Source organism: Equus quagga, chromosome 6 (assembly GCF_021613505.1).
Source record: "Equus quagga isolate Etosha38 chromosome 6, UCLA_HA_Equagga_1.0, whole genome shotgun sequence".
In the NCBI taxonomy this organism is placed as follows: domain Eukaryota; kingdom Metazoa; phylum Chordata; class Mammalia; order Perissodactyla; family Equidae; genus Equus; species Equus quagga.
The window spans coordinates 99,380,594-99,397,103 of NC_060272.1; the positions used below are offsets into that span (position 1 = coordinate 99,380,594).

Consider the following 16,510-nt stretch of genomic DNA (forward strand, 5'->3'; position numbering starts at 1 on the left):
ACATTAGTAGACTCATCAGCTATGAACACACAATGTTCTGCTTGGATAATGGCACAAGTTTCTCCTTGTAAGGCAGTCATAAGGTCCTAGGCCACCCTGTTTTGGAGGACAGCTTTTCTCAATAGAGACATTTCACTGTTCAGCAAGGACAGGCTTTGGTGGCTATCATTTAAGGCTTTCTGCATGAATTTAGTAACAGCTTGTGTGTGTGCCATAATGTCCTCCAGGCCAATGGAGGGAACAGAGGTCAATGGTGGCCAGAGGATCTTATCAGTGGAAAACAGAACATACCCATCTGGCCTGAAGGAGGAATTCCACCTCTTAGTGTTCCATTCAGGCTTTGTCACAAGTGCTCGGTCCTTAATCCAAGACAGCTTACACCCTCCTAACTTTGCAAAATGGCATGCTAATGTCTCCAACTTATTACTTGCTCTCCCACCTTGTCTGCTAGCTAGCAGAGTGGTGAACACACCTTCTCTAACCTCAGCTCTTCGTCCAATTTCTAACTCCAGCCTCAGCTTCTAATTGGGCATTGGTGGCCAGCCGAACCACCCACAGTAGAGACCAGCCCACTGCAGCAGCCATTCAGTTCTCTCCTTTGCCACAGTGTGCTACATGCAGTTCCTCAAACAAAAGCATTAAACCAGCAGGTGTTTTTAGGGAATCCCCATACTTATGCAGTGGTCCGCAAACATCTAATATACAGGCTGCCCTCCCATGAATAAAGGTCAACGGCCAGCCTGAGATTTTCCCCACAGATGCTTCTTTCCCCAAATCCATTCCTTCAGTCTCCTGCGTGGCTTGCCAACTATTGGTTCATACCCTTAGAAGTTCCCTGGGTGAAGTATGAAAACTGGCATCTATACACGGAAGGCAAGGAGAGACCAAAGAAAGAGAGAGACTACTTCAGATTGGGAGGTGGCAGTTTTAGTAAATAGGGAAACTTACATCTGAGGCTTGCCTTGGGTGGTCACAAGACAAGTAGATCTCTGCACCTGCACGCCAGAATCTTAAAGGTTTGTGTAGAGGCCTCAACTGGGCTCCGTCACGTATTCAGTCCAGAAGGTCTCGACGATACCTTACTCTCTCAAGGCTGCGTCCTGGAAACAGCTCCAGCTGTGAGAACGATGGGTGGAATATACATCCCAAGGAGAGGGGAGGCGGTAAGAAGCCTCTGATTGCTCAGGTCCAGCTCATGGATCAACCAGCAGTCATGTCCTCTTGATGACCTCCTCCGACAGGGTATTAATTTTCACCCATTTGGCAAAATTAGTAAATCTGACAATACCAAATGTTGGAGAACTAGGATAAATACGATCTCTTATATGTGGCTTATAGGAGTAGAAATTAGTTCAACCACTTTGGAAAACAACCTAGTAATATTCTGTAAAAAGGAATTTTTGCTAAATTTATGACTCAGCAAATTTACTACTAAGAATATACACAAGAAACTCCTGCACATGTTTATGAAGAGGCAAATGCTATTCATATTATCAGCACTGCTCATAATAGAATAATAATAACAAAACATTGAAAAATATATAAAAATGTAAATTATGGAATATAAAAATTAGGGAATATTCAAAAAGCAGAATGTTATGTAGCAATAAAAGTGAATAAATTGACAAATTGATTCCGAAAATTTGCATATAAATATAAATAACTTATATTGAAAAAGCAGAAAATAGTTGGAGGACATACACTACCTAACCTCAAGACTTAAAGGAACAAAAAAATACCTTTAAAAAGATAGAAACAATCCCAAAACACACAACAACAAGGATAAACCTCAGATAGCTTATGCTAAGTAATAGAAGCCTGTCTCCAAAGGCCACATACTGTATAATTCCGTCTATACGACATTCTGGAAAAGCCAAAACGACAGAGACAGAAAACACATCAGCGGTTGTTGGGAGCTGGAGGGATCGACCACAAAGAGGCACAGGGAATTTTTTGGGTGATGGAGCTCTTCTATATCTTGTTTGTGGTGGTTGTTACACAAATATACGTTTGTCAACACTCGTAGAACTGTACACTTAAAAGAGTGAATTTGTGATGTAAGAAGTATATCTCAATAAATCTGACCAAAAAGAAAAATTAGAAACTGATACCTCTTGGGTCAACTTTGGGCTGCAGTTATTTTTCTCTGCCTACATGGAGTCTTTTAAAAATGAAATTGACAACAGAAAAAGAACATTTCATATAATTTTTTGGATTTCTAATTTTTTTTTAAAAGATTTGACAACACTGTGACCACATTCTTACATGGCAATATGCCTCTGTAGCTAAGCAGTCTGCTTTTTTCTTGGCCGTCATGAGTCAATCTCTACCTGGTGGTTTTGCTGTTTTGCTGTTATGGCATAGCACCTGCCCAATCCCTGGAGACAGCAGTGTTTAAGCCCATGACTTAGGCCCATTTCAACTAATACCTTTAGTAGCATGATCTGTTACTGGCCATAAATAAATCAGTCTGTAGGAATGGAACAGGCAATGTTGGCAAGAGATGGGGAGATAGGGACTGCTGAGATCTTATAGTTAGTACATAGATCATAAGAGCCTGGAGGAGAGGATTTGCAACTTAAGACTGATATACAGGAAATTACAGCTGAGCGTTTTATCTGAAGGAGACAAAAAATTTGCGTGCTACTTCATCTATCTCATGGAAGTCTTAGTCATCAGAATCTAAAAGCAGGGATATTAGAATCTAAGAGTAAGCACATTTTTATTTTCAATAGCAAGCATAGTGCCTCATAGATAATAAGCAGTCCATAATTGTTGGCTAGTAGGAAAATGAAGAAGACTAATAGATAAAAGATCCAAGCAGGGCCTACTGCATGGTTACAGTATCTAAGCCATCACACAGGACCCCAGGAATAGAAGGGCACCATGCTGGATTTAATGCTCTGCTATTGCCATCTTGAAATTCTTAATAATTTTTTAACAAGAGGCTCTACATTTTCAATTAGCATTAAGCCCCACAAATTATATAGCCAGTACTAAACTTGGAGACATCACTGATCTTTCTCTAATGCAGGACAGTGAAGAGGAACTCCTTTTGACACAGCACATCCATTTGACATTGTCATAAAGGTCTAAGAAACAGAGAGATGCACAATTTCAAGTTGTAAGACCTAACTGAGGTGTGTTGACCAACCACAGCAGTAACAGATACACCAGACTAGAGGGTGGCAATCAGACAACATGGCTATTTTCGAGTTGACAGATTAGACAGCACTGAAGAAGAGGGGGAAAAAAAGCAAGACTAGAAGTAGTGCCTACAGTGAAGGGCAGCCATTTCCACTTGGGCTTGGTAGTCGCGGTTGAGGAGCTCAAGCCTGGACAATGGTGTGCTTTCCTTGTATCGTCATTCCAGTTCTGCTCTGGATCTACAAAAAATTCCTGGAGCCGTATATATACCCCCTGATTTCCCCCTTTCTTAGTCGTATGTGGCCTAGAAAAGCTGTATGAGAATCCAGGGATAAAAACAAAGACAGAGGAGACTGTAAGGGTGCAGACATGAATGGATTACCAACAAAAGGACCAACAGGAATCTCTGATAAAAAGAAGGACTAATGGGATTGTCGCAAAGGATCTCATTGTTTTAAAAATGGACCTGATGAGGCTGGCCCGGTGGCCGAGTGGTTAAGTTCGCATGGTCCACTGCAGGTGGCCCAGTGTTTCGTCGGTTCGAATCCTGGGCGCGAACATGGCACTACTCATCAAACCACACTGAGGCAGCATCCCACATGCCACAACTAGAAGGACCCACAACGAAGAATATACAACTATGTACCGGGGGGCTTTGGGGAGAAAAAGGAAAAAATTTAAAAAAAACAAATGGACCTGATAATATGAAGCACCTTCTTTATAATTGTCTCTGACCTTTTTCTCTGAGATCAGAATTCGGGATAGGTAGTTTCAATTTACCTGATACTAATCAGAAAACACACGGTAGTATTTATATTTTAAATATATTTAGTTATATTTAATGACCTCATTCCTGGGTTCCTTTTTCATTAAAGTAGCTCATTTCTATTACTGCAGTTTTAATAATATGGATAAATAGAAGGTTTGTGCCACTAGGCACTGTTACTAAATCAATACCTACAAATCCTTGGGCCTCTAGCTTTTATTCAGGCTCTTCCAATTTGAGTAGAGTACAATTTTACTGTGAAACAGTGCGGTGAGACTGTGCAGTGAAATGAAAGGTCATTTTGGAGATGATAATGACTTGAAATATAAAGATATGATTACTGTCTAACACAAGGGAGCTGCTTATCCATGAAAATAGTAATTACTATTTATTGCTCTAAGGAAGATAGAGAAGACAGGAAAATACAAACTTCTTTGAAAAAATGGAACACCTTTTACGTAAATGTCTAATGTAGATCTTTTTCTTAAATGGACTTTCTGCCTTGAAGGAAGTCACATTCCTTTTTTTTTTTTTTTTGAAGATTTTATTTTTCCTTTTTCTCCCAAAGCCCCCCAGTACATAGTTGCATATTTTTAGTTGTGGGTCCTTCTGGTTGTGGCACGTGAGATGCCGCCTCAGCATGGCCTGATGAGTGGTGCCATGTCCGTGCCCAGGATTCGAACTGGCAACACCCTGGGCCACTGAAGCCAAGTGCATGAACTTAACCACTCAGCCACGGGGCTGGCCCCTCTAGTGTATATCTTAAAGTTCTAATCCTTGTTGTATTTCTTCTAGTCCTACAAAATGTATTAAATATTCAGCTTAAAAAAAAAAAGTAGTGCCTACAGCCTTAAAATAAACAAAAAATAGCTAGGATGGAAAGAACTGACACTCAAGTGTACGGGTTTGGGCCATATCCACAAACATAATTGTGACCACCACAATTCTAGTCCATCTTGTCTGCCAAAGGAGAAGATGGACACATCTAAGAAATTTCTTTAAATTTTCATCCAAAATCAAATCGCATCTAAAAAGTACTTTGACAGAAAGTGTGAGGAGAGAGAAAGGCTTGTGGTCTCAGTCTGTTAAAAGTTGTCTGATTCCACATCCACAAAATGTACGAGGAGACAGGCACTGGAGTGAGTATGTTAATTTTAGATATGCCTTCCCACATTTGGAAAGCTGACTGTCATTCAGGCTATTCGCCTTCTCACTAGACCTGGACAGAGTTAAGCCCAAATCAAGAAAGTAGTGACCGCTCCGGGGCCTTCTCATCACAGTTACTTTTGCACTTAAGCTGGTGACCATTCAATTGACCATCCAACTCAGGACACTTTTAAGAGGGCTAAAATGTTAAGCTGAAGAGGACACTGGGACCATGGACCTAAACCATGATCCCTTCAGGCCAGCTATGACATAGAGACCCCTAACTATAATATTATCACACATAATGCAGGCATCCCATTAACCTTTAGTAGTCCCCAATATACATCATCAATAAAAATGATAGTCACAAAGACATTGTCATACGTGTATCAAGTGCTTTTTCTGTGCTAGGCACTATGCTAAGTACCTAATTTTTTTTTTTTAATTTTAAGTTGAAAGCATCAGGAATATATTTTTTTGGATAGTAGATATAGATGCAAAATGCTTTTGAAAATTGGGCTATGAAATTTGTTCTTTGGTCTATTTTACATTATTTTGATGCAAATTGGAATTAATTCTGGTTATTGGAGTAGGGAGATGGATAGCGCCTAAAGAATTAAGAGAGGTGAGCAATGAAAACACAACAGCCATTTTAAAATGTAGATAATGGAAAATTAAATTACATTTGAGGGCAGTTTGAGTACGATATGTAATTTAAAAATAAATACAGTGCTTCTTGTTTAATTAAGAAAGGATAACTTTGGTGTTAAATTTCCTTTAATTTATTCTCCTATGTATTAGGTAAGAATGTTTATTTTAATAACAAATGTCAGAGTAATTAAACAAATCTCAAGCATATATTTCACATAAGTGACTTTGCTAACATATGTGGAGACCAGTGAGGAAATTTGTAAATTGCTTTGGGACTTTACACATAAACCCGAAAACAACTTCGGCAGAGAAAATCCTTGGGAAAATGTCAAATATTTTATATATATTAATGTGGCTTCTACAGAGAGATACAGATACCTGGGTAGAGTTACACTATTGCTATGAGTATCTAATAAAAAGCCTGCAAAGGTTATTTTACCTTCTCAAAGGACTTTTCTAAGAAATAATTAGATTTCTAAAACTGAACATTTTGCAGTTCTTAGTTGCTATAAAAATTCAAGGAATTAGAAGTAGTACTCTAAATTTCTTATATTTATTAATTGTGTAGACCACACTTAAAATTATGAAATCTACTTTCTTAAACTTACAGTTAATACTCTTTAAAATATCTTTCCACACGCTATGGAAATTCATTTCACACAAATGGCAAACAAACCCATCAAATATTAGAATAAATTATATTAAAATATCACCAGCAGTTATTCCCAAGGAATGAAAATTTTTACACATTGATATAATTCTGTATATTTCCTGATTTTAAAAATAAATGACTTCCTGATTATAAAAATATGGTAAAAAAATAACAAAAAAGAAAAGGATAAAGATGAATAAAAATTACACGAATGGCAGGGTTATGAATTAGTTCTTAATTTATTTAGACTCTTCAGTCATTTAGCAATTTTTACGGTAAAAATTATTTTCCGATCAAGATGAACAATGATTGTGCAGTAAAGTAAAATAGAATGCTACTAATTTGGAAGTAAGAAGGATTGAGGAGATATGGCAGTGTCTTTTCTGTAAATAAACACTTGACCATGCTTAGAAAAAATCAGTTTTAGTCCCAAATCTGACTTGTAGTAGCTCTGTGACCTGAAGCAAGTGTCGTTAGCCCTCTTTGTAAGGTAAGACAGAAGGAGACTTTCTATCAATTAATTCTCTCTGCTCATGTCTTTCTGTTCATTCATTCAGCCAATACTATTGAGAACCCACATATAACAGATCCTGTTCCAGCTCGACCGTGAACCACATAATCTATGTTTTTATTAACACTCCAGCTCCTCTGTGCAGATAGTAACCTATCTGAGAGGGGTACAGTAAAGTAGGCGGGAGACTGCCTCAGTGCTGTGAGGAGCAGTGGGCCTCAGACTAGAGGCAACAGCAGTGGACACTGAGAGAGGCAGACAAGTTCAAGATATGCTTGGAATGAGAACAGTTAAGACTAGCTGATGAAACAGAAGAATTGTAGGAAAGAGCAAGGAAAAGGAGGATTCAAAAATAACTCCCAGGCTCCTGGGCTTCAGTTACTCAAGGAAAGAAAGCAGACATTATAGTATATGAGGACTGACAGATGATTAACACACAAGCAAGACTTGTTTAGATAGAAAATCAGAGTAATAGGGTAGATAGGGATTAGGATAATATGGGCAGGTGACAGGGGAGGAGAGAAGGCACATGCTTTAAACAGGAGATCAAGAAGGGACTTTCTGAGAAGTTGCATTCGAGTTGAGACCTAAATGAGGTCTCTGGAATGGAGGACACGATCATCATCTACATTATACTACTTCAGGACGAAACTCTGAAAACCACAGCCAATCAAAAAATTTCCCTCAGATTTCACTCAAAATTTACTAGGTAGCCGTTCTTGTGCAAGACTATCTTTATTTAAAAAACCAAGGACTGCTCATTATTGGAATACTCATTCTCTTGCACTTTTCAAGTTACAAAGATGTTTATTCAGAATCCTCTACATCCAAGAATGTGCCCCGAACAACTTAGAATAGAAGGATTTTGCCACTGACTTTCCAGGATTCTTTAGTAAAATTATTTGTCAACTTGTTTATCAGGCAAATTTTCAAGGTATGTGTCTAACCCTACTGGATGCTGGATAGGAAACAGACTATGTTTACTAGAGTGGGACATGCATGAGGCTTTCTTGGTGGTCTTTGGGAATGTCTTCCAATATTGTAATAATTTAATTTTCTATACTGACACCAAAAGAATGATAGGAGTTGAATGGTTACGGCTAACTACAGAGAGATTAATTTAAAAAATTGAACAGCACAGAGCAATAGAACGTTCTGTGAAACTGTTAGGAGCTACTATGTCTAATGTTCTCTAAGGAGCTTGTGGAAAACCCGCCAACTGGGAATAGAGCAGGGCAGAACTATGAAGAGGATTCATACGTCTTAGATTATCAGGGTGAAGGAAGTATTGACAAGGAAAGTCTTGAGTAAGTGAAAGAGAATCCAGGACTCAGAACAAAGGGACCTCTATATCAGTCATCTCTATAGTAGGCAATTCAAATAGACTTATGAAAAGAGAAAATAATAGGCATTTTAATAATATGTTCCTGTGAAATCTCTGAACTTTAGAAAATAAACAAATTGGCTGACTCCAGTGAATAGTGAATGTCTGAAACGATCCAGACCTAAGGAACTCTGAACACCATGGAAGGCTACTGACATTTTTGCCTGTCTCCCCCATATTTCTTCTCACTAGCGGATTAGAAAAAAACATTCAGTACAAGTTCTAGAGTTCTTTCTATAGAGCAGAGTTTCTCAGTCTTGGCCATTTTGACATGTTGGATCAAATAATTCTTTTTGTGCGGGCCTGGCCCCTGAATTGTAGGATATTTAGCAACATCCCTGGCCTCTGCCCACTAGATGCCAATCACACCAGCCCCCAAGTTATGACAACCAACATTGTCTTCAGACATTGATGAATGTCCTTAGGGGACAGAATAACCCCTGGCTGAGAACCGCTGCTCCAGGGTGATGTGTTACTATATACCACAGAATCAAAGAGCCACTGTTGCTGGATTCTTTATTAGTGAAAGCATTTAAAACACAGGAAAGATCTGGGACAGAAAGAGACAAGGCACCAACCCCCAAACTGTGCCATTTTATTTTATTCCATACCACATTGCTAATTATGTATCGAAATCTTAGGAAATGAGTCTTCTGAGTTGCCTCAATTTTCATAATTATTCTCAGAATTGTCGAGGTCCAAGCAATATAGAGATGTTACTAATTGAAATGTGCACAAGTTTCTTGACGATATGTTCTTAGAAAGGCTCCTTTAAGCTGGACCGTCCTCAGATCAGGGCAGTCCTTCCCTGCTGTGGGTAGAAGCTTAGTCTTTATTCCGTTGATTGGCAGAGGCAGAAGGCTGTCTAGAAACCACAAGTGTGGAAGAGATCACTTCAATCCCATTCTGGATCCCAGATTCTTTTTTCCTACCTTTAACTCTGGCAGATTTCCCTGTATAAAGTGTCTTAGTCTGTTTAGGCTGCTATAACAAAGCACCATTGACTGAGTGGCTTATAAATAACAGAAATTTTTTTCTCACAGTTCTAGAGGCTAGAAGTCAGACATCAGGTCTGCATGTGCCAGCATGGTCAGGTTTTGGTGAGAGCCCTCTTGTGGTTGGAGACCACAATCTTCACTATTGTGTCCTGACATGGCAGAAAGAAGGCTGGCGTGCTCCCGGGGTCCTTTTATAAAGGCACTAATCCCATTCATGAGATCCACCCTCATAATCTAATTACCTCCCAAAGACCCCACCTCCTAATACTATCACATTATGAGTTAGGATTTCAGCATATGAATTTGGGGGGAACACAGACATTCAGTCCGTAACAGGGAGCCACCCTATTTACTGGAGCTAAAAGGTGGCATGGTCATAGAAGAGACAAAGTGTCCCTAGAGGGTGAGTGTATCTGTACTAAAATAAGTGTTTTAGGGCACGCACTCAGTGCGGTGAGATGACCATGTCTAGGTTTATGTCAGACTTGTCTAATGACACTCTCTGCTTAATCATAGTTTTCACTGTCTCCAAACTCCAGCTCACCATCACCCCTCTACCCAGTCCACCTCATAGCTCCTCTCTATAGATGTTTTAGACTCCTGTGCCCATTGTTGGCTGTCTGATTCTGAGTTTCCCAAAGCAAATTGACAAGAAAAAGAGAATTTGATTGACTTATCCAATTTTTTCAAACAATAATAATAATAACATGCAACAGGATTATGTGTCATGTACCAGTCAAAGAATGTTATATGTATTAACTCATTTAATCCTCACTTCAAACAAATTAAATAGGAATAACCATTAAGCTCATTTTATAGAAGAAGAAAATGAAGATCAAAGTCCAGTGGCAAACCTTGGATTTGGCCCGGATAGTCTGACTCATCTTCCATGCTCTTTTTTTTTCTTTTTGAGGAACATTAGCCCTGAGCTAACATCTGCCACCAATCCTCCTCTTTTTGCTGAGGAAGATTGGCCCTGAGCTAACACCCACGCCCACCTTCCTCTACTTTATATTCAGGACACCTGCCACAGCATGGCTTAATGAGCGACACATAGGTCTGCACTCAGGATCCGAACCAGTGAACCCTGGACCATCAAAGCAGAGCACACGAACTTAACCGCTGTGCCATCGGGCTGGCCCCTGAGCTCCCATGCTCTTAATCATCTATAATTTGATGGTCATAGGCTACATGCCCGCCATGGTCCAATTTGGGCTGCATTTGGGTAGAACAAAGCACGTGGTCCCTTATAGTAGGAGCTGGGGGCAGAGTCACATCTTTTAAAGTGGCCTAGGCACGTGGCAGAAAACTGTATGTGACCTAACCCAACAGCCATCCAACGTAGCAACAAAGGCCGCCTTAAATATGAAGTGAATAACTAGTTAACAAAAATATATTTCCTATACCATGAAAGGAGCAAAATCAGAAAAAGTAGGATCAAGCTTTCCCTCTAAGTAACAAAACATATCAGGTTATACTGGATCCATGATTTTGTTGAACCACCTGGATAAGGAAAAACTTCACACATCCTTTTAAATGTTAACATTCTCATTATTAAATTCTTTTTTTGAATCATCTCTCATTGATTAACATATACTCTCAAGTTCACTTTATTTTAATTATATTTATCTTATCTTTTGCAGAAAAGTAGAAGTTGGAAAGCATCTACTTCTAAAATACATCTTTCTATTACCTTTATCAATGACAGAGGACTTGTCTAATTTTAAACACCTACATCATAAACTAGTTCCTTGCAAAGCTTGCAGATATATCTCCAAGTTCTTCCAGAATTTAACATTGCATAAGAAAAGTTAGAATTTACTTTAATTTTAGTTCCTTATTGGCAAACTTTTTTCTACTGCTTGAATGCTTAGTTTTAAAAAACTTCATAATTAATATATTTTTAAGAATGGGCTTTGCAGCTTTTTTTTAAATGTCTTTTATTAGAATTCGTGAGTTTTTCCAATCTAAATACTTTGACTCTTTTCAACCCAGGGTCATTTTCTTCCATTACATCTTTACTATTTATTCACTTGATGTTATCTTTTTTTGGTTCCTGAGGAGTACTTACAGATCTTAGCTTCAGTTTATAACTCCATTCTTTGTCCCCTGTATCCATGACCTTTATTTCCATCTTCTTGTCCTTTTACTCTGTGTTCTGGGAAAACTTCTCAAGTTGGTTCTCCATGTGGGTATCTGAAACATTGAGTATACTCTTTACTCCCTCAGTGTAGATGTTTTATGTTTTTGTTTTGCTTAATTCCTTGCCATTCTTTACTATCTCTCTCATGTCTATTTCAATCTCACCTGGTGTCTTCTCATCTTGGCTTGCACCCTGTCAATGGTTTTGCGCTCCTGTTACATAACAGTCATGTTTTCTTGCATCCTACTCTTATTTTTATAGGCTTCATTGATGCCTTTTGTGATTGTTTCTTCTTAACAAGAAGACACATGTTCAGATTTGGTGTTTCCAAACAGGCAGAGTATGTGGATGGCTAATGCTTTTGGAGCCACCAGATTGCTGTCCCTGCATCTCCCAATAACTTACTTTCTGCAGAGATAGGAGCTTTGAGAAAATGACTCTTCAAGAAGGTTGTATTTGATGTGAGACTAGCTGTGGGCATTGTATCCTGGGAGATACAGTTCACAAAATAAGTGTCACGCTGTTTAACAGACCCTGTAGTACATAGTAATTTGTAGATTATAATTTTTCATGAATTCCATCTTTCTAGAAAGTCAAAAAGCTAAGTGACAAAAGGAGAAAATATCTCATTCGAGTTCAGTAGTGTTTTCCCAAGAGAAAGTGTGCCAATACTAGGAATTTTTAAAAAGAATTATCCAACTGCTGCCTAGCTACAGATCTGAGAATAGTTCAACAGACATCAGGAAACACAAAATAAAACTGGGCTCTAATAAATAAAATTGGCATCTTTTCTTGTTCATTAACACAAATATTTAGTAATATTTCTTTTGTAAAAGTTAAAAAAAGTGGCTAAAGAAAATGTAGAAAATGCACGAAAGTAGAAAGAAAAAATTATCCTACCATCCAAACACAACTGCTATCATTAACATTCTGTGGATTTCTTTCCAGTTTCTTTTTTAAATGTATAGTTTCACAGGGTATAGGGGAGTTGGGAAGGGAGATATGTATATTTCAGTACGTTACTATTTCAACTAGAATTATATTAAATGCATTTTATACGTTGTTTGTAAACATAATTTTTAATGGAACATTAAGTTGCACCAAAGTAATGTACCATAGCTACTGAGGCTGATTCTAATGATTCATCATTAAAGAAACTTGCAACAAATATTTATAATAACTTTCTTATTACAGAGTTCCAAAACTAGTGCTGTTGAATCAAAGGGCATAAACATTTAAAGTATCTTAATACGTACCATGCATAGCTTTACAAAAGTGTTGACCCAATTTATAGACCAATCAGCAAAACACGAATATGCCTATCTCCTCTTGTCCTTACCAATATCAGATATTTTCATTAGTTTTATTCTCTGGTTGGGTTAATTTTTTTCCTTTACTTTGATTACCAGTAAGACTATTTATCCCATATATTTGTGTACTAATTGCATTTCCTCTTTGGGAAAATACTATGACTATTACAATGTGTCTTCAAAGATAGATACTCAAATGAAGAAGGAAAATTATCTTATCAAGATAATTTTGAAAGTTTGTGGCCATTACAACAAGTCCAATTCCTGATTTAACCATTCTCAACACCTTTTATTCTCATTTCTCATCATTCTGCCACCCACAACCACTATTTTCCAGTTAAACCAAACAATTTGCAGTTTCTCATATAATCCATGTGCTCTCAATCCCTTGACTTTGCACATGCTGTTCCCTTGTCTGGAATGTCCTTTACCATCCCCCAAACACACACGCACATACACAAATACACACATACACACATGCACACAGAGCCAGTGGCCTTTCCCAGCCTCCAAGAGTAGCTTGTTGTGTCTTTTCTCCTAACACCTAATATCCTGCATCATAATCATTAATACGCTGTTTAGACTTTCCCACTAGCCTGCAGGTTCTATGAGGGCAGGGACACCTCATCTTTGATGTCTAGATTCCACATCATTTATCTTTGTGTCTAGAAGAAAGTAGAAGCTCAGTAAATGGCTCTTTGAATATGAACAGTATTGAGTAATAAATACAGTTGCCTTCCTGACAACAGAATTGAGTGTCATTTGCAGTAATTGTCATGACTTCAAGGGGCAGCTTGTTTGAATGGAAAGAATGTAAGTTTCCGAGTCACCCAAACCTAAGTTCAAACTCCCACCTCTGCCCCAAACTGGCTCAGTGTCCTTGGAATAATTACCTAACATTCTTGAGACTCCATTGGAACAAATGGTGATCATAAAACATACCTTATAGGATTATTTGAATATAAATGAGGTGATAAATATATGTAAAGAATCTAGCAAATAGTAGTGGCTCAATAAATAGCAGACATTTTTCTAGTTATTCTTGTACATTTCCATTCCATGTATATTTCCATTCCATGTAGACTTCCATTACAATAAATATTAACAAATTCAAAGGATCTGATTCTTATATAAGTATTTTCTTTGAATCATCAAGGCCAAGAGACAAGGCCAATTAGACTGTCCATATTATTGCTGCCTAGGCAAGAATACTCCTTTTAAGTAAATCTTAGAAAAGAATTACTTATAATCACAGTTGAGAAAAGAAGGCCTATATTTTCCAAAGGCAAGAGAAATAAAGCTCTCTATAAAATAATACACGATCTAACCATCTACTGCTTAATTTTTTTTGTTTGCCCTATTAATATTGCTGAAGGTATTTGGAGACCTGAAATTACTATAAATAAAAGCACTGCTATCTCTGACGGCAAAAGAAAAGAACTTTTGGAACATGCTCTACTTCTCATTTCTAAAAATATATTCACTTGGGACACACTAAAGAGGCATGTGAAATCTTCCAAGTTGAAAACCAGATTTAAACCGGCGGTACGTTCAGCACGAGCGCGTGCACACACGCGCACACGCACACAAACGCGCACGCGCAAGCACCAGAAGCCTTCTGAGGCTCGGCTTCTTCTCCTTATCACACAGCCACGATCCCTACGTACCTTCTATGTGCCTTCCTTGAGGCCAAAAGGCATTTGCATCCACCTGCCGAACAGATGAATCCAGAGAAAAAGTCACAAAGATTGTGCAAATGAGGGTGACACAAGTATTTGTGCAGAATAAATTTGCCAAGATCATTTTCCCTCTACCCTGACCCCAAACCCCATGGCAAGCTGTTAAGTCCCACATGCTGCAGCTTCCCTTCTGATGACAGCTCAGACCATCTCCCCCAGGACTTTGCATTCTCAGGCCTCATCCCAGGCAGTTCTGCATGACTAAATGCAGAATGTGAAACCCCGAGGATAGTGATAAGCACAAAAATTGCTCAATACAGAGGGGTTTCGTTTCTACCTTTCCAAATTCCTCTGAGCACTCACAGGATCGTCCTTCCACAGAGGGTCAAAGTTATTGCCCCAGGCAGGGCTTCTCAGATGCCGAGAAATGCCCAGAAATTTTCCATTTTAGAGGTTTCTGGCTTTCTAAAATATTAAGAAATGCCAACACAGATTTTCAAAAATAACATTACATTTTAAACTTGTACTCGAAAGGCAGAGTGCTTCAAAATACAGTATATACACTGGTGGAATAAACAAGGTAATTATAGGCTTTGTAAACAGATGCTCCAGCCAGTGTAGCCCAGGAAAAGAACAGGAGTTTACAATGCGTGCTGCATGTCATCTCCCAAATCTGTTGATCATGTTTTTGTCTGCCTGTAAAGTCTCATTTGGAAGTGACATTTGAAATATAAATTTCAAGTCCTTTGAAATGTAAACTATTCCTTTAAAAGGGCTTCCTCCCATCCTCACCATAGTATTTGCCTCCACATTTCCTTGGGAAGGGAACCACAAGCAAATAATGAAGGAGAGGGGGTAAGATTCACCCTGAAAAGAGGGGGAAAAGAGAGGTTTAGAGGAGCCAAATGAGGCCATGATGGCAAGATCTACTTCCAGGTTGAACTGAGAGGAATTTTACAACCCCCTGGCAACTCATTCACCATTGCCAAGGGGGCCTTCACCTCCTCCTTGGATGATCAGAGTCTCACACCAGCCTCCCAGGAGTGTGAACTGAAATGGGAGCCCTGACAATCAGGCCAAGGAACTAGCAGACTTTGACTAGAATAATTTTCTCCAGAGCTCTCTGGCAAAAGTACGCTGTTCCTCCTGTAGAGATGTCTCAAGAGTTTGTAACTTTTAAATTGAGATTGTTTTTCTGAAGTAATTACAAGGCACCGATGAACACTGAATGCTGGGTGGTAAGTGATGAACTATTTTAATTGCAAGAGAAATAAACAATAAGAGATTTAAAGTGATTATAATGAAAAACACGTACATACACACACATGAACACACACAGAGTTACACATTTATAACTGGAAACTACAGGTTACAGTGTAAACACCAAATACACACCAGGAGATGATCTATCTGTGCTATTGTGGCACTGTAGGGTTCATGACATGATGTGATTTTTTTATGGGTTATTGAATTATAGACAAAGAATTATCGACAGACAAATAGTATGCAGAAAGGCCACATGATGCAGTAAAACAACACAAGCTTTGGTACCCTCCACCTCATCTGTTCTTCCCTCCTTAACTCTGCAATCTGCCTTCTGCTCCCATCACTGCCTAGCCCCCGACTTCCCTGAAACTCCTTTGCCAACAATGGAAACTCATTGTTGCTAAATCCAAAGAACACTTTCCAGTCTTTGTCTTACTTGATCTCCCTCCCGTGCAGCATTTAACCCTGTGGAAAGCCCCCTTCTTTCTGCATACTCTCATTCTTGGCATCCTTGACATCATCTCTCTTGGATGTTATCTGATCACCTTGTCCACTCCTTCCCAGTCTCTTTGCAAACGCTTCTTTCTTCTTGATCCCTTCAGCGTTGTTATTCAAGATGCTACTGTAGGTTCTTTTTTTCTTTCACGATACATTATCTCCTTGGTGACTTCATCTATTCAAATGACTTCAAGGGCTTTGTCCTGGCTAGACTTCCTAATCTATAGAAAGGCCACATCTCTCTTCTGAGATCCAGACCTATAGAGCCAGTTGCCTACTAGACATCTGTATAAGTTATCTATTACCATACAACAAACGCGCAAAATAGTGACTCAAATCAATGGCAATTATTTATTTTA

General features: G+C 38.7%; 1 protein-coding gene across 1 annotated transcript in view; it reads right to left on the reverse strand.

Annotated features, from left to right (window-relative positions):
• Positions 1-16,510, reverse strand: part of TMC1 (transmembrane channel like 1) — a 195,400-nt gene that overhangs the window by 154,366 nt on the left and 24,524 nt on the right. The gene's annotated exons all lie outside the window — the stretch shown is intronic.